General features: G+C 42.2%; 1 long non-coding RNA gene across 2 annotated transcripts; it reads left to right on the top strand.

Annotated features, from left to right (window-relative positions):
• The first annotated feature begins 7,678 nt into the window (after positions 1-7,678).
• Positions 7,679-18,851, top strand: LOC309869405. Of its 2 annotated transcripts, XR_014314167.1 has the most exons (4): positions 7,679-7,799; positions 11,358-11,394; positions 11,683-11,811; positions 18,746-18,851. It is a non-coding gene; the product is annotated as an uncharacterized lncRNA (long non-coding RNA). The 2 variants fall into 2 exon arrangements; XR_014314166.1 differs by lacking the exon at positions 11,358-11,394.
• Positions 18,852-19,740: the final 889 nt, after the last annotated feature.

Raw genomic sequence — 19,740 nt, 5'->3', positions numbered from 1 at the left:
GTCTGTGATTCATCTGTCTTACACAATTCACAGCACTCACCATAGCACATACCCTCCCCAGTGACCATCACGCAGCCACTCCATCCCTCCCACACTCCTCCCCTTCATCACCCCTCTGTTTGAGAGAGAGAATCTTAAGCAGACTCCATACACAGGCTGAGGTGGGGCTCCATCTCAACGGGCTCAACCTCACGACCCTGAGATCATGACCTGCACCGAAATTGAGAGTCTGACACTTAACTGACTGAGCCACCCAGGCGCCCTGATTCTTAAATAGCTAAAACATGACTCACACAAATGAACGAACACATGTTAACTCATATTCAACTTGTTGGTGGGGGAGCCTGCAGAATGGAAGCTGCTTCCAAGGGCATTTGGGGACCTGGTATTTATACAAATTTGTAAAAGAGAATGTAGGAATAAAGGTGCTAGGTTAAATACAAAATCGGTTAATGTCCTACAGGACAATGAAAACATAATCTTTGGGGTTATCTTTTCTACGAGACATAAATCTATAAATCATCATGTAATCTTACAGAGTCTAGGCTTTGTTGGTGATAAACAATATGTCAAACAAAAGGTATTTTTCCTTGAATAATTAATATAATCCTTGGTGGCATTTTAAATATTTCTCCAAATGTGATACTGATAGAACACCCTGTCCTCTTTTTCCTTCACTTGCACGTTTGGGATTATTTTTCTTGACACCTCGAAATTGTGCATAAAACAAATCAAAATGTACTACACAAAGAGCCATTATTGAAAAGCAATTCCCAAATCTGAGAACCTGCAATTTCTGGAAATGAACTTTAACTTCCTTTCTTCTCACCCCTGATTTGAAACAATGATTCTTTAACTCAGGAGTCACTGTGTCTGCCTCCCTTTGGTCTCTCCCCATCCTAGAAAAAGCCTGCAAGTTTACCGGCAAAGCCTTTGGGTCCTCTTCTGGCACAAATTGCACAACTAGCTTTCCTATTTTAGGGAAAAAAAAAAATTACCAAACTTTATCATACTAGCATCCATTACCTGAGAGAAAAATACCTCTTTTAACCTAAGTTAAACCTAAGTACTTTCCCTCTTGTCTTTATGGTCTACTAGTGACCATCTGACTATGAGAAAGCCAATGCTATTCTCCAAACAAAATGATCACCGTGCCTTCCACTTCCTCCTAGGTCTTATTTTCCAATTCCAAATTCTCTTCTAGGTGCTTTTTAAATATTCTGAATCTGGTAGATTCCTAAAACCCCAACAAATATTGACCTGAGGGCCCGGTGTTTCCACAAATACTGAAAGAAATGAGATTACATTTTCCCTTTGTCCATTTCTACCTCCTGTCAGAGTAAATGATTAGACTGTAGCAATGAACAGGTTCAACATGGATGGTAAGAAGACTCAGAAGAGAATTTAAATGAAAAATAAGTAGTTAAAAAAAAAACAAGTACTTGCTCTCAGCTAAGGATTTGTCATTTGTTAAATGTATTGCATTTGTCTGTGTTTTCCTAACGCTCCTGCTCTGCTGCAGGAGTGCACGGCCCGAAACTCGGAAGCACCCGCTGTACACACTCACAATGCATCCCATGAAGACCAAAGTGAAAGGGAAGGCCTAGAATGTAAATGTCTCATTAGCCTGGGGCTGGGCTCGCTGCCCGGCTCTGACTGGGTTCCCAGTGACTTCTTTTAGGCATGAGGCCAGGACTTATTTTTACGTTAGATCTTGAAGAAGTGGATTCAGTTCCCACAAACCCCATGGTACTGTGAAAACTTTAGATTCATCAGCACAGACTCCAAAAGGGGTGTGAGCAGAAGAGTAGCCAGAAAGAGAAAGACAAAATGCCAAAAAGACACTTAATGAGGTACAGAGCCGAGCTCCTTTTGGTCAGAACAATCCTAGTTTTGATCTACCAGTCAATCTCCGGAGCTAAATTCCCACACCAGCTTGAAATAATTAGCTCCCTGAGCCTCCAAAGGAAAATCTCCAGTGTAGAAGTCCGTGAAGGGGGAGAGGGCCATGGACAGGGAACTTCCATGTGCTGATCGTGCACCACATTCCTATCCCCATACCTGTGCTTCAGTTAATTTATGCTTCACATCAACCCCATGAAGAAGGACAAGAAACAAGAACACTGTAGTCGCTGTGTCATTTCTCTTCAATTTGAGTTGAACACCAGGGACCAAACTCGTCATCATCTCACCCCAGCAGGTCATCTGACCCCCGTCAGGTAACCTCAGCTGGCAGGTTAACTGGGGTGGAGTAGCCAGACCTCTGGGGTCAGCAGACAGAAATCCTCTGCACCAGGGAGCCCAAAGGCATGAGTGATTTTGTAGCAGAAAGAAAGTTATGTTTTTGAACACATACCAACCAAACTCTAACTGGTGAACCTAAAAAGCTGAGGCTATTTGAAGACAGTGATGGGAACAATGAATCAAAAGCTTTCTTTACTGCTCTCCATTCCCAATAGAAGCAATGACGCTCAGCATTTCCAGTCATTCCTCTATCCGTGATGTTTACTGAGAGGCTGCTTTCCAATAGATATCATTACAGGGTCCATGCATCAGTGAATAAGACAACAGCAATGAACAAAAGGCTTGTCTTCCTTGTTAAAGTAATATTTGCTTATTAGAGAAAAATAACAAAAGGGGAAAAAACTGAAAGGAGAAATCACCTGAATCCTCCCAAACAGAAAAAAAAAAAAAATTGTTAATTTTATGGTGTATATACTTCCCATAAACTTTTATATATTACATATAATTAATGTGCATTATATATAACAAAATATATAATATATAATACCAATATTATATTCTCCCTTTAGACCTATTTTTAGCATGTATAAATTCACACTATTTTTCCTAAAATGATAGTATAATGACATTATATTGTATCATAACTGCTTTTTTCACCTGCCATATTATTAGCCATCATCCTACAGGTTACCCTCTGATTAACGGCTAATTTCCACATTTCAAAAGTAGAGCTAGGAGTGTTGTTTTACAAATCCTAGCCAGTGGGCTAGCCTCAGCAGACAAGAGGAAAACAAAAAGGAAGACTAAAGGCTTCCCCAAGTCTGCTAGCTGGGAGAGTAAGTGCTATGGCTACCACAGCTCCCAGCTGACCACAGGGAGGCAGGTGGGCAGCACTGTGAGAGTGGCAAGCACTAAAGGCCCTAGTTTATAGCCCTGTCTTCTCCTGGGTCAGGCAGGGGAGGGAGAGCAGTTCCATTAGTGGGTGTAATAACACACAGCCCAGAATACTTAACACTTGCATCAGGCTCCTGGGAGGGAGGCCAAAGGGGAACTGGGTGTGGTCAGGGCTCTTACAGGGAATAGCAAGGCAAGTTTGGCCCATGCATAAGTAACCTGCAATTTTTCTGCCACATTATATGTTACTAAAAGTCAATCACATTCTTGTTATTTATCTTAGCACTGATGCCTACATTCAATCTGGTACACGTTGGAAAAACTGCAAAACTTAAGGTCTAAGTCTTTAATAATTTCAGAGAAGTCTGGTGTCCAAGGAAAGAAAGTCATTTAAGGTGGGATTTACCTGTGGGCACCAGTCCCCACACAAAGAGGAATTATTCCAGAAGCCAACCATGGCATCATTTTTTTTTTTTTAAGATTTTATTTAATTATTTGACAGAGAGAGATCACAAGTAGGCAGAGAGGCAGGCAGAGAGAGAGGAGGAAGCAGGCTCCCTGCTGAGCAGAGAGCCCGATGTGGGACTCGATCCCAGGACTCTGAGATCATGACCTGAGCCGAAGGCAGCGGCTTAACCCACTGAGACACCCATGGCATCATTTTTAATGACTATCTTTTATTCAGTTCTATCGGCATACAAAAGTCTATCAACCATCTTTTTTTGAATGTTTTATCTTCCAGTGTTTTACTATAACATTCCTGCAATGAACATCCAGTTGGCAAATGTTTGTTCACTTGGTTTATTATGGCCTTAGGATAGACTCTTTCAAGTAGAGTTGTCAACTCAAAAGGTATATACAATCTTAATGACTTTTGAAATGAAAATACCAAATTCCTCCCTCAAAGAAGTTTTACCCATCTTTATTCTCACTAGTCCTGTGTGGAGGTATTTACTTCTCTATAACTTTTTCTACATTTGGTAATATCATAAAACAAAATTGATTTGATTTGCGAGAAAACAATTTTACGGTTTTCCTTTGTATTCCTTCATTATTAATGAGGACAAAGATATTTTTATATGCTTATTTGCCATATTCTTTTGTGAATACTTTGCCAGCATTCTTTATGCACTAAGGATATTAACCCTTTGCGTTTATGTACTTTGCAAAGAATGAACTTTTATAATGTACATACTACATATGTAATGGTATTTTTCCTCTTTGCCCTGTAAGTCATTCAAATGATTCCTTTCTTCCCTCACTGGCTGCACTGACGACTTTCCTAATCCTATTTCTAAAACACCCTACCATCTTGAAAAAGCTCAGTATATAACCCGTGACATAGAGGACTCATAGGGTTGCAAAAAGCATTTCTTTTCAAGTTGTATATTTTAGCCTCATGGTTTTCACTTTTTTGACTACAGTTGAAATAAGATATTTTACATCGCATTCAATACTCCTCCTGTGGGTATAAATGTAGATACACATATCTAAGTATGTTAAGTAAACATATATAACATATAAGTATACATGTATAATAGAAATGAAAGTTTTATAAAACAATACTATCCTTAATACCCACCTGTCTACTGCTCTTCTTCCTTTCTTCTCAGGCTAATTGAGACTGAATTAAATTGATTCCATGAACCATTAATAAGATCCAACCCACAACTGGAGAAACACTATAATAATTGAAGGTGCTTTGGATCTAGGAAGAGATATAAGCATGAGTCTTCCCCTAGAAGACTCACACTAATATTTTTGGAGTCTAATTAATTAACAATAATGATTATTATTATCACAGCATTCTTGAGTGCTTATTATGTGCTTATGAAGTGTTTTGCATGCAAACCCTCCAGTGTTTTCAGTAAGGCAGGGATTATTACCGTATCCATTTGACAGATGAGGAAACTGAGGAAGAGAGATCAAGAAATTTGCTCAGGTTCCCATGGCTAGTACATGATAGGACCACATTTTGAACTAAGCAGCCCAATCCTAGAAACCTTTATCTTCAACTCTTCCACTCACCCTGCTTCAGCTGGATACAAGTCTAGAGACACTGACTCCTAAGGGTAGAAGAAAACTATCTGCAAAGGTTAGTGCCAAAGCTACAGAAACATCTGATGGTTCTAATAAGTTGTAAGACACTGGGAGAGAGAAACTTGATGATTTTAATTGGTCATAAAACACAGGCAGAAGGAGATTGGGGAACAGTGAGAGGTGACCTAGTTTCCGCCCTTAGAGTAGTTGGAAACTGTTTAGAAAGAGCCTGTTGTGTTCCCAAATCTTTTCTCTCCCTTCCCAAGGAAAGTAGGTGGAAGAAACACGAAGCCTTCTGACTAAGGTCAGAAGGAATATTAGAACAGCAGGGCTGGTTTATCTGTCAGACACTGGACAGAAATCTGAAATGAAACTCTACCCTAAACACACATATGCAGATATTTGTCCATCCTACTTCTTAAAAACACAGAACCTATAATCTTTAATGGACTGTGTACTGTAAGGGTAGAGGGGAAGGGAATTAAAGTCTGAATTTGCAAGGTGAGAACAGCAGCAAAACTACTCCATGAAAAACGTGTTCTTTAGGATGTTAATTGATGCATCAACACCTTGCAGCCCTGGTCTTCACAAAGTCCAGAATTGGGGTTTTCCTTTGTCACCAACTACAATCCTCTTTTTCTTTCCTTTGATATTTTACTATTCTCGCTTGAGTCAAAGACTCAGCTTGTTCTACTGGAGGAGCATTTGGTTTGTTGGTAAAAGGGCACCAGGGAAGTGACAGGAAGTCCTCATGATGCAAGTCTTTAAAAACTGAAACAGTGATTCAGGCCAGCGTTTAGTAACATCACAAGCAGGAAGTCCTTTTTTAGATCTAATCTGCATCCACCCTGCTGCAATTTATAAATAAACTTTAGCCTCTCACCTCAGCCCCAGAGTACTGGATGCCCAAGGAAAATTTAAAACAGTAACTGAATGCACACCAAGCCCAGGAGCATTCATTAATTTGCATACAGTGCATTGTGATCCTCAGATAAAAGATGCCACATTTGTAGGAAGCCTCGGGAATTTTTTTTCACAAATTAGTCCCATAATTAAACTCCTGCTAGTAGTAATTGCAAATACTTACTTCATTACAAAATAATTCCTATTCAGAAAAGAAAAAGATGAAGCTCCTCTACTTATTTAATTGTTGAACAGACATGCACAATGGGTTTTTATCTAAAAACTCAGGGCACCGAGCTCTTGCTGAGATAAAGTAGGAACAATGCTGAGATAAATTAGGAGCAATGCTTTCAAATCCCCTGCATTGGAGGAAAATGTGCTTCGGCTTCCCAGGTGTGGGTCAGAGGTGGGCGGACTGGGTCTGTGGTTGCATATTAACTCCCTGACCTCCACTAGATAGCCAGGTGACAGCTGCAGTGAGGTTTCTTTGAAGTGAGACATTCTTGCGGCACTTCAAAGGGCCCGGGCCTCTGAGGTGAGTCTGTTTGTCCGCCACACCTGGTACCTGCCAACCCCAGCGGAGCAGCTGGCCCACAGGAAGCTCCTGAGAACCAGCCCGGATCTCTCTAATGAAATCTGCGCCGAAGAGAGCGGGGCCCTGACACCAATCAAGAGCTCTGAGCCCTGTCCTTTTCTGAAAAACAATGCCTCCTCCACCGCGGTCAGATCTTCGCAGCTCAGCAATGGCCAAGTGAGGAATTCTGACTGGAAATAGTGGAAATCAAACCTTATTCACACGGGGAACAGGTCTGAGCAGGGAGGCTTACGTAAAAGTGAAATGTGACCAGAATGCTAAGGCTGTAAACTGCTGGCAAAGGTAGACGTGAAACAACCAACAATAACTGACGACGACTGGCCAACAGGAGCACACAGAGGTCGGATCTAGAATAGAAACCTAACCCTGGCCTCAATGCAGGTCGATTAAAAAGCACGGAGCCTGTATCTTCCGTCTTACTCCGTCGAGTCACCCTAAGCGATCACCTTGCCAGGGCAGTGCTCCGTAACCGGAGTTCCGGAATCCCTGCTCTGTACCGACGTGTGTCGGGGTGTTATGAAGGTGACCAAACGCAATACTCCTCAAAGAATTAACCGTCTGGTGGAGATGACCAGCTACAGAGCTCCCTGTCAGGCACCTGGCCTCTGAGAGCAGACATGTCTGGGTTTGAGTCAGAGCCATCCCGTTGGCTCACTGAGAGGTATTTATACCGTAATAAACGTTATGTGAATAAGGCCTCTCTCTCTTTCTCTCTCTCTCTCAAAATATCTGACTGTACTGTACTCACCCTTCCACTCAGGATGCGAGATGCTAACACCCGCGAGGCGCAGCTCGGTGAATGACGCGTAACACCCGCGAGGCGCAGCTCGGTGAATGACGCAGGCGCCGCGGCGTCCCGCAAGCTCCTGCGGACCTGCAGATGATTCGTCAGAAGGACGATGGCGGCTTCCCGCCTGCGGTTGACAGCGTGGAAAGCGAAACTGCGGATGAGGGAAGAGGGCTAGATCCGCACTCACAACCCACTCGCTGCTTGCAGGGGAAAGGGCCTGCGTCAGCTGTTTGTGGTCCGGCCGAGAGGGCTGTGACCGTCCCTAACACGAGTGCGCCGTGTAATTTTCGTACGACTTCTCGTGGGGAAGCCAGTGTCGCAGACCCCACCCCGGTGAGTCGCCGCAGAGAGCTGGAAGGTGCTCCTACTCATCCCAACCCACGGCAGACACCGTGCTCAGCTCACGGGCTGACGATTAGATGAGATCGTGAACGTGACGCTCTTTGCAGACTGATGGACACGTATTAAGGACTCAATGTCCACAGTTCTTAGTGAGATATAAGCATTGTCTGGTGCAACCGGGTGGCTCCGTGAGTTGAACATTCGACTCTTGATCTTGGCTCAGGTCTTGATCTTGGGGTCGTGAGTTCAAGCCCGTATTGGCTTCACACCCAGTGTGGAGACTACTTTTTAAAAAATAAATAAATAAAATACATACATACATACATGGGTATTGCCCCTGGAATAGCAAGTGATTATTTTTCATCAGCATATCTATTCCTATCATTGAGCCCACCCACATAATGAAAGAGAACTGCAGATAAGAGAAGGCAGAGGGTGAGGATCTTGCTTAACTTTGCATCCTTGCACAGTACAGTACGGAGTACTGGAAAGAGCATTGCTTTGGAATTCAGATAGACCTGAGTGTGAATCCTGACTTCACAACATACTCATCAAGTTACTCAACGTCTGTCTCAGTTTTGCCATCTATAAAATGGAGAGAAGGATTGTAAAAATTAGACATAATGTATAAAAAATACCTAGTCCGAAGCCTGGTGTACCCAGGCTAGTAAGATACATCATAGCTCCAGCTTTCTCTGTTGGTTCTTCTTTGTGCCATTTATAGATTCCCTTTTAGCAAGTGCTTTGTAAAATAGCAAAGGCCTTGAAAACTAGCTGTAAAAGTAATATAGGGTCACATGCTAACAAACATCATTTTTCACCAGAAAGAATGAGTGCACATAATTATTAGAGAACCCAGTGTGTTAGCATATCAACCATGCTTCTGACAGGTAAGATCACAGGTAAGTCCAGTCCCAGCCAGAATGGAAAAATAACATGAACTGGCTTTTTTAAAGACTGATTTATTTATTTGAGAGAGTGCACATCTGTGTACCAGTGAGGGGAGGGGTAGAAGGAATCTCAGGCAGACTCCCCATGGAACGCAGAGCCCAATGTGGGGCTCGATCCCATGACCCATGAGATCATGACCTGGCCGAAGCCAAGAGTCACACATTCAACCAACTGAGCCATCCAGGTGCCCCAGGAATTTATTTTAATTAACACACATCCTTCCCTTATTCCCAGTAACTCCCCCTATGACTTTATCTTCATTACCAAACAGGTGTTTCACGCATGCATACACACATACACACCTGCATTCTTGGGTCTAGCCCCCCTCTTCTTTATATAGGTAGTTGTATGTGGCACAATGTGGTAGAAATGGCCTGAACTTTGAAGCTAGACACAATTAATGACTTCCTAAAAACCAATCTTCCTTTCAGACTGAACCAGCTTTTCTAAGACCCAACCCAGCCTTTTCTACCATCTTTGCCAAGGCATATATGAGGTCTCTCACCTAAACCTTTTAAAATACTTCAAGACTCCACTTCAAGACTCTGCTCTGTCCGTCCTCTCAGGGACTGCCACAGGAATCTGTTCCTGGTATTTTACTTACTCCCCCGTGGAAGAACAACCCCATACTGTGAATATGAAAGCTATTAATATTATTGCTTCTGCTACCATTATAATGAAAGCTTATCTTTATGAAAGCATTGTGCTAAGGGCTATCAATACATTAGATTTTTATTTTTTCCAACTATAAAGTAAGTGTTATTTTTCCAGTTTTGCAAATGAGAAAATTGATACCAAGTTTGGGTAGCCTGCCCAAGGCTATAAAGCTAGAATATTGCAGCTCTGGGACTGCAAACAGGTTATTCATTCATATATCCATCTATTCATTCCCTCAACATTCAACAGATAGTTATTGAGTATATACTCTGTGTCAGGCAGAACCAAGTATATCAACAAATGAGGTGGATGCCATTCCTTCCCTAGAGGGATTTGTCTTCAGTCTGACACCAAGTCCTGATTCTTTTTTTTTTTTTTTAAGATTTATTTATTTATTTGACAGAGAGATGGAAAGCACAAGCAGGCAGAGCAGCAGGCAGAGGGAGAGGGAGAAGCAGGCTCTCCTCTGAGCAGAGAGCCCAATGTAGGGCTCTCAGGACCTGGGATCATGACCTGAGCCAAAGGCAGACCAGACGCTTAACCCACTGTGCCACCCGGGCGCCCCACCAAATCCTGTTTCTTAACCACTAAGTGTACTGTCTCCCAAAGTAGAGTCTAAAGAGGTGTCCTGGCATTGTAGAATATACACTAACCTTGAAAGGACTCATAATTTGACTTACCTAGAGATAGCCTGAGGTTCCAAATCATCACCCTTCGTAAGCTAAAGGAAGAACTCCTAGAAGGGAGTTCAAGCTCTTCAAAGGAAAAACGTTCAAGCTCTACTCGATTTGAGTACAGTGGAAAAAGTCAATATCTGTACGTATCAGCCACTCACAGTTGACCACCCTCCTTTTCCAGCACAAGGGTCCATCCTACCTGATGGAAGGCATTTCTAGCAGATAATTCAGTTAATTTCTTTGCCTCACTTCTAAAATTGTTTCTGTATCTGTCTCTCCCATCCCCAGCCAGGCCAGACAGGGAGGCTCCTACTTAGTATTTTAGTATGATTTTAGAAACACTGAGAAGCTAACTACTCTCTCTTCCTCTAGGGCCTCTGCACTGCACATCATTAGGAACATAGAGACTATAATTTGACAGGTGCCCCTAGGATGGGAAACTCCCCCACAAAACCGTAGTAATTCCTTACATACCCCAGATGCATCTGTTTCCTTCCACCCTTAGTGAAGATATTTTAAATGTAAATACTCTTCTAAAAGGCCATATGCACACTAAGAGCCCATCTTTTCCTGGTGCCATTTGAGGATGGGAGTAGTAGGGAAGTGGGGGTAGAGTTCCTTGTGGCAGCCAGAACTGAAGGAGAATTTGGAACATAAGGGAGAAAAACACTGAAGACAGACCCTGTCCACATCTTACTCCCTATACCAAATTTGGGCCTCATTTTCAAAATTACAAGAGCCTCAAACCAAGGGTAACAAATTGAAATATAAGACCCTATTTTATGTCCTTACACTTCACTCACCACACGTACCAGTAGATAAAAATCTGACACATTTTAGAGGAGAAATATATAATTTCCATGGTACCAAACCATCAATTATTTTTCCAGTTTTCAGAATATTTATTGTAACATTCTGACATGCATATCATTTGAAGGAGACAACTCAAGTTTCAAAAAAGAGGCATTCTATATAAGAGTCCATAGGAAAATATAGCCTGTCTTCCACAAATAAAATGGGTTTCACTTAATATTCATTAAAGTGTGACTTGCTTTCGGCTCATAAATCTTGAAAACCACTTCTGGCCCCCTGCATTCTGTTTTCATTGGCTAACTCACTTTTTCTTTCCCTCGACACTTTATAGTTTGTGTTTAAATATGAGGCACAGCTGGTTTTGCCAGTGGGGGTTTCTGGTTTGGTTTTACAAGAAAACACAGAACAAAATCCTCAAAGAGTTACAACAGGTGTTGCATTTTCTCCTCAGAGTGACATTGTGTAATGATGAAAAGCAAACGAAAAAGGTAAGATGATGAGCTACCCAACCTAGCAGGACAGAAAATACGAGATGCGGCTGCTCAGCTTTAGAGCAGCTGCCATGTTCTGCATCTTTATAGACGCACTCAGTCTGTCTGTCCCCTTTAAAGAAATTACCAATGATAAGGACACAGACTTGAAAATGAATGTCCACTTTCTCAAATTGGAGAGAGAGTGTGTGTGACAGGGCTTGGGGGTGGTGATGGCAAGGAAATTCTTAGCCATAGCCTATTTTAAGCTTGTATATCATATTTCCCTTTCTGCTCACATGGCAGGTATGAACTAAGAATACTCTGTGAGGCCTAATGACCAAACTAATCAAGTTCCTCTCAAACAAGAGCAGTGGCAAAACCAAGGATTTGAGCATAAAGGACACTATATGTTAGAACCAACCTTGAGAATAGGTGAGTGATACCCTATACTGTGCTTAATTTTTAGAGAGTTCTTTTTCTTTTTTTTTTTTTTAAGATTTTATTTATTTATTTGACAGAGAGAAATCACAAGTAGATGGAGAGGCAGGCAGAGAGAGAGGGAAGCAGGCTCTCTGCTGAGCAGAGAGCCCGATGCGGGACTCGATCCCAGGACTCTGAGATCATGACCTGAGCCGAAGGCAGCGGCTTAACCCACTGAGCCACCCAGGCACCCCATCTTTTTTTTTTTTTAAGATTTTTATTTATTTATGTTAGAGAGAAAGAGAAAAGGAAAGTGTGGGGAGGGGCAGAGAGAGAAAATCTTCAGACTCCCCACTGAGCACAGAGCCTAACTTGGGACTCCATCCCATGACCCAGGAGTTCATAACCTGAGCTGAAATCACTAGTTGGATGCTCAACCGACTGAGCCACTCAGGTGCCCCCAAAGAGTTCTTTAATTAAGGAAAGTAACAGAAAGAAGAGTGATGATAATGATAATAGCTAGGATTTATCAATTGCCTTAAACGAATCAGGCACTGTTCTAAGCATTTTACTTATAGTAATTTATTTAATCCTGATAACAACCCTATGTGCAGGTATAATGGTTATCACCATTATCGGTATGAGGATCCTGAGGTCTGGGAGTGAAGTTCACACAATGAACAAGGAATGAGCCAGGATGAAATAGCAAAAGACGGAAGTCTTTGGACAAGCATATAACTGCGTACCATGGGGAATGTTAACTACCCTCTTGTTCAGTGTTGTCTGTAGTCAGGTAGTAAGAAACACAGGTGATTTGGCCATCCAGGAATCTTAAAAGGTCTTTAGAAGTGTTAAACCTATTCCGAAATTTCCAATTACTCTGCCCACACTAACCACTAATTACAGAAAGTGCCAATAAACTTGTTCTATGTTCCTATTACTATTCCCAGTGCTCTAAACATATTATTCATGTAAGCTTCTCTTAACCCAACGAAATGGGTACCATCATGATCTCATTTACATATTTGGAAACTGAGGAATGGCAAAGCTTAAAAATTTCCCACATTTAGACATATGGAATATGGTTTTTCCAGGATTCTAACCTGGGCTTTTAATGGGTTCAGAACTTAGGGAAAGAACACACCTGTTTCATGCACTCTTCCTTCACATAAGGAGCACATATGTGTTGAAGGATAATCAACAATTGATGTCCAATAATGTTTGTTGAACTAGTTGACATTATCAAATATGAACCTTGATACTCAAAGACCCTCTTGTTTCCTGATTACACATAAATTGTCATTCATTTTGGAGCTGCAATGTCTCAAACGAAGAAATAATTACACGGAGAGAAATTCTATGCTCCTACGTAGCAGGCTTTTATTTACTCTCTATTCTCCATGCCTGTTGGAAGCCCACTTGTTGTTTCAAAGCCTGGCATTCCCTTCTCTGGAAGACATCCCTGATCACTGCAGTGCACAGACTTTCTCATTCCCTCCTGTGTGCTCTACAGCCAGAGCTCTTCAAACGTTCATGTGCATCCAAACTACCTGGGGATCCTATTACAAGATAAATTCTGATTCAGTGGGGTTGGGATGAGGGCTGAGATTCTACATTTTTAACAACCCAGGGATGAGATTCTTGCCCAGGGACCACACTGAGTAGAGCAAAGCTCTGTATCACTCCATTGGTTAAAAGGGTTGGTTAGCACCCCACTCAACTTGCCAGGCTGTGAGTGGGCAACACCTCCTCCTTATTTGTCTTTTTACCTTGCACAACATTCTACTTTAATTATTTTGAAGCACTCTTGATATTAGAGGTTCCTCACCACAGTCCTGTGGGATCTGCAGAACCAATCTTATTATCCTGGAGGAAAACTGGGGCTTGGGGAACTTGAAAAGCTTGCCCAGAGTCACCAAGTTATCCCAAGCTCTTGCCCATGGTCGGATTTTCAGGTTTAATTTGCTCAGATCCTGCCTTGTGTGCCTACTATCATTCTTAGCAGTAGGGCATGGGGGAATGGACATGCGTAGACATGTTGAGTGGTCACAGTAATGGGGAGTACCTGGCGGTTGGGGTATAGGACTTGTAATGGCTCCTGCACAGGACAGTCCAGCACAGTATTGTCTCACCCAAAATGCCATGCAGGGAAACTCACAGAAGGCATTTGGTGTATATGTGATCACTAAGCTGATGCTCAAATCTTGGCTTGAATCTTTCAGCAGCAGCAGTGCAGCACAGCTAGTGGTTAAGAGGCTGCTCTGGGACTTAGGATCTGCCCCCTAATGGCTCTTTGATCATGGCCATGTTAGTTCACCCCTTCTCTGTCCCTTCCTCTGCAAAGTGAAGATGCTATGATAGTATCTACTTTACCAGATGGCAGGAAGGTTGAAATAAGAAACTACATATAAAGTACACAATGAATTCTCAAAAACCACTAGCCATTTCATTATTACCATCACATTTTTTATTCTGCATGCTGTTCATTTCAAACAGAGTAATGGTTTGAAGGGTTAGTCATATCCCATCTAAATGAGGGAACAGCCATTTTGTCAAAGCCAGCATGGTTCACGAGGAAATGTTTGGAACCTGTGTCCCACAACACACATGCGTGCACGCACTTAGACAAGCGCAACTGTTCTGTGTCTCCCTGGATGCCCAGGACCCCCATTTCACCCCCTAATAGGGTTAGAAGTAGGGATAGCACCTGACCTGCCAGAGCTGAGTGCCGTAGTTTTTTCTTTGCCTTTAACAAAACTCACTCACTGTTACATAATCATAATGCCCTCCCAGGAAACATATCTGTATTTTGGCAGAAGCCCTATACTGACACCATATCTCACTCAAAAAATTTTCAAAAGTTCTCAGGAGGTGGGACTGTTACTCACTAATGTTGTATGAGCCCTCTTTCTAGAAAGCTCTTTTAACCTCAGACATTTGATGAACTCTTACTCATATTTTAATTTCACATATAGTATACCCTGTGAGGTTTTCATTCCTCTAGCCCCTTGTCCTTGCCCCATCAAAGAGCCAGAGCCTCTCCTCTGTGGTCCCATTACAACCAGCACCAGACCCCACTGCAGTGTATTGTTATTATCAAACTTCTCCACTCCATACTCAACAAAGCACGCGCCCACCCTAACCCTTCCAAGCTCCTCCTTCCTCTGATTTATCTGGGGAAATCTGGGGCACAGGCTGCACCCCACTTCCACATTCCTGCTTGTTTACAGTTGTTTTTGAGCCACTGAGTAACTGTCCCCAATTCCCATAACTTGATTATGCAGAGCAAAAATCTCTCTAAATTTCCATACCACAGCCCCATTCTTGGAGGGGAGGAGGTCCAGTGTCCAAAGGAGGAGTTCAATTCCAATTTCTAAGAATAGAGCCATCACACCTCGGTAAATTATGTCAAAAGGTCCCCACGTGTGAAAATGGTGACATTCATTTTTTGTTCCAATAGCAATGCTCCTCTCCCTTTTTCCCAGATTTGTTCGATCCCCAGTTCGAATCATGCGTGGGTCTGCATCCAAACTACGCCAGGAGTTACTTAAAGGCGGGGACTGCACCACATTCACCTTTACATTTCTGGGGGCCACTATGCTGCCTGATGCAAAAAGTCGCGAAGAGGAAGAGGATGTGGGCTCTGAACCCTTTTGACAATCTCCCTATCACACCTCTTTGGCAACCAGTTCCCCAAATGTGGGAAATTCCAGCCTGCTGGGACCTTCTACTTGCCAGACCCTGAAGCAATTGGAAAGATGAGCTGTGGCAAATATAAAAGAAGATAGACACATTAAAATGGGCCTTGCATTTACACTTTGATTTACCTCTTTTTATGCAGTTCAAAGTGAGATCAAGACCTAAGCCAAGATCTAGAGTCCGACACTTAACTGACTGAGACACCAAGACACCCCTAGTTTTCCTTTTTAAATTAGTAAATATCTTGAGGGAGGTACTTTGAAACTGCAAATACTGTTCTCCAACTTCCATGCACCAATACCTGCCACAATTATTACTATAGTTTTCTAATGGGGATTTTCCTTTTCCCTCATCCCTTCTGCTAATTGGAATCCTCTGTAAGGAAGAATTGTTCCTTTTCCTCAATTCATTTATTCAATTATTTATCAATATTATTATGGATCCATGGATATTTTCCTCTGACTTTAATCTAATGCTATCATTATTTATTTTGTTTTTCAAGATAACCTAAATTTTTTTTAACATTGGTAAGGGAACCATTAGCTTGGCCATTCTAACTCTTTTTCCTCATCTGTAAGATGAAGATAATAATAATAATCATGCTGTTCTTCAAAGGTTGTTGTAAAGAGCGGTGCCTGGGTGGCTCAGTTGGTTGAATGTCCAATTCTTGATTTCGCTTAGGTTGTGATCTCAGGGTCCTGGATTGGGCCCCACACTCAGTTCTGCGCTTGGAAGGGAGTCTGCTTGGGGATTTCTCTCCCTCTCCCTCTGGCCCCGCCTCCATTTGTGTCTCCTCTCTCCCTCTCTCTCAAATAAATAAATCTTTCTTTTTTAAAAGGTCTTTGTAAAGATTAATAATGTCATGCATATAAAGCCCTCAGCTTATTACTTAGCATCCAGTAGACTCAATATATATTCGCCATAATGTCAGTACGATCAGCACATGAATATGTGTGTCAGATACAAACAGGAGCCAGTGGCACAGTGAAGTGTTGTCAGTTGTGGAACAGATGTCAGGAAGACAAATCAGGCAGGAATTCCATTGGGGAGCGGGAGGCACAGGACAGCTGCTACTAACCGGCCACCAATATTGGGCAAATCACGTCCCCATCTGGAATACTGTTCCTCGTGGATATACATTGGAGGTCTGTCCGACTCTAACATTGTGTGACACTAACCTGTCTTAGATATATGGAAAAATTTGGTAACTCCCACTAAGTCAGGGAACAAATCAAGAATGCTCCTACAATGACTTGAAGAAGGGACTTTCACAAAAGCATAATCTACGAATTTTTGGCCAGAATAGAAACAGAAATGAGAAAAAGTAAGGAAAATGACATATCTGGCTATTTTCTTGTCAGGCTAGTGTTTCCATCTCCTAGTAAAACTCTCATGATTTCCCTGCATTTGAGTGTTACATGTGGAATTGTAGAGGTTTTTGTTTTGTTTTGTTTAGGATTTTTTTGTGTCATTCCTTCGGATTACAAAGATAAGCAACTTTTTTCTTGTAATTACATAATGGTGTTTTTAAATTTTATTGAAAAAAAAATGAAAACTTTTTTTAAGTGAAATAAATTGTGTTGTTTGGGTGTATCGTTCATTTGTATATCACAAGGGTCTGTGACAGTGCAGGTGACTTAGTGTGAGCTCAAAAAAATGTTGATTTTTTTTAAAAGATTGATTGATTGATTGATATGCCAGAGAGAGAGTGCACACAAGCAGGGGAGAAGCAGGCAGAGGGAGAAGCAGGCTCCCCACTGAGCAAGGAGCCCGATGAGGGATTTGATCCCAGGACCCTGGAAGCATTACCTGAGCAGAAGGCAGACCTTAACCAACTGAGTCATCCAGGCTTCTCAAAATATTTTCTGATTAAATGAATGAATCAAGAATGAACAAATCTTTCAACATATGCATTACAAAAGAAGGAAAAGCATTTCATTAAAGGATAGCAACAATATAATCACCCAAAAGGAGTTACAGAATAGAAACCAGGCCAGGGTGAAGGTGAAAAATTGTTCCTCATCTCACATGGGTTAAAAGGTTCCAGAGTCATGTAGAGGGGGAAGCTGCTACCACTGTTCTCTCTCCAGCTTCCTCTTCGGAAAAAATACCCTTTAACACCAGACAACAAACCTCGTGGGATGAATGAAAACCATTGGCCCACGGTCAATGGCATCTGTCACAGGCTCTGGGCCTTGTTCAGGTTCCACATTTAGTGTGACTCAGATGTTACTCCCTCCCAAAGTTAAGGACATGGATTTGAACAATTCATAAGCACCTCTGAAAATAACTTCAACATGCTCCATTAATACCACCTCCAGACATACTCCAAAATTAAATCCTGCCTTGTTTGTTTTCCTAACACCTGCTCCCTGACTGACCAAACTGTTTCACACAAGCATTTAACCTACTCTCCTCTCATAGAGAAACTCCAGCTACAGGAGCCACACTGGGGAACTGCCTTACAGGCAACATGTGAAGTCCTGGTGGTGCTGCTGAACCACCTCTTGGATCAGGTCCAGGCTGAACGGGCAGCAAGCAGCATCACACAGCGAGTCGCACTACAGCGCAGGGGATGTGTCTGGGGCGATCGGACACCACGTAGTCTTCACCGTCTTCCGACTGGCTTCTCCCCCACTGCACTTACGGTGCTGACCACAGGCTCCTGGTTCCTATTGTGCTTTCTGACATCACACGTCTGGCCACCTCTGTGACTTGATGCCTGGTACCCCTAAGTGAAGGGGGTCAATAGGTTAAACAGTAATCATCATCATTATTATCCCATAGTGTTATTAACATTTAATAAGATAATGGATTCAAAATTAGGGGTGCAACAGATGTTGATTTTCCTTCCCTTGTCCACAAACCTGTCTGAGCAGATCAAGGAGGAAAAGGAAAACAAGAAGTAAAAATGGTTAAGAATTAGGTTTTAAGTCCCATTCCCACTTCTCTTTTTTTCCTAGTTCAGCAGAAACTATGACAGACCAAAGAAGGTCAAAGAATCCTTATGTGGAATTGCAATGAAGAGTGTGATGAAATATTCTCAATGGCACGCATGTTCTCAAAGGAGTAGGCAACGCGGGGGAGAATTCAGGGCCAGTAAATGGGTCCTTTTCATGCCCAAGTTCTGTAGATTTTAGACCTTGCCAGGCTATTTCTCAGGAAAGTTATAGGGGGGTGGAGTATGGGGAGAAGAGGAATGCTCCCACTCCAATTACAAAATTGTTTAATTTTACTTGCAACTCAGGAAACCCAGAACACAGAAGAGAGACCACTGAAAATTTCATGCTGTTTCACCTTTTCACTGTCTTTACTGTAAGCATGCGTCGTAGTAGGAATATTGATCGCTCACGACACAGGTGAGCAGTTCTGCGGAATTTGGGAGTGAGGGAGAGAACAGGACATGTACACAGCTGTAGCCCAGTGTCATCCCATGGTCATTATTTAATACAGATGAATTATAGAGTGCCACCAGCAGAAGATAGAAGAGATACAACCTTAGAAAATAGTGACCTTGCAAAACATAGGCGGTAAGAAAAGCAAGGAAATGATTGCCACAAAAGTCACAATAGCTGTTACCTATAAGGGGGCGGGGTGTGGTCTAGAAGGTAAACAAAGGAGGGGCTTCTGGGCTTGCCATGGTCCATTTCTTGATTGAGGGGTGTTCATTTTATAATTATTCATTATACTACACGTTTATGTTTTCTGTTTGCATATTCTGTTTCATAATTTTTAAAAGGTTAAAAAAAGAAGGAAAATAATACCCCTCCCATCATTAAGGGGGGAAAAAACTAGTTTACTTCAGAGCTTAGCCCTAGGTAATTTCAACATCTTCCTCAGCTGACATCCATTTTCCTCCCGTAGGTGGTTTTCTGGAAGAGAAAGAGGAGGGTGGATTTTTGAGGAGTCACAAGTAGACTGCCATTAACACTCCAGAATAGATGACTTACCACAGACAGTTTTAGTACTAGAGTATGTTTGGGATAGGTTTTTTAAAGTCCAATTATTCTAGAGTTAGAATTCAGTGAGGCTCCATAAGATACCAGAAAGTTCTCCAAGGGGTAGGCAGTATTCACAAGTCAGAGTCATCAGACACAAAGACAGGGGATACAAATGGGCTTATGAAATCATCAGAAAAAAAAAAAAAAAACAACACACAAAAATTTTAAGGAGTTACTAAGAACTCAGCTGCTCCGATTCAGGGCATAGCGGGGCCTGGGGGCCTGCATGTGAAGAAAATCC

Source organism: Mustela nivalis (assembly GCF_964662115.1).
Source record: "Mustela nivalis genome assembly, chromosome: 7".
In the NCBI taxonomy this organism is placed as follows: Eukaryota; Metazoa; Chordata; class Mammalia; order Carnivora; family Mustelidae; genus Mustela; species Mustela nivalis.
This window is presented reverse-complemented; position numbering and strand designations above follow the sequence as displayed.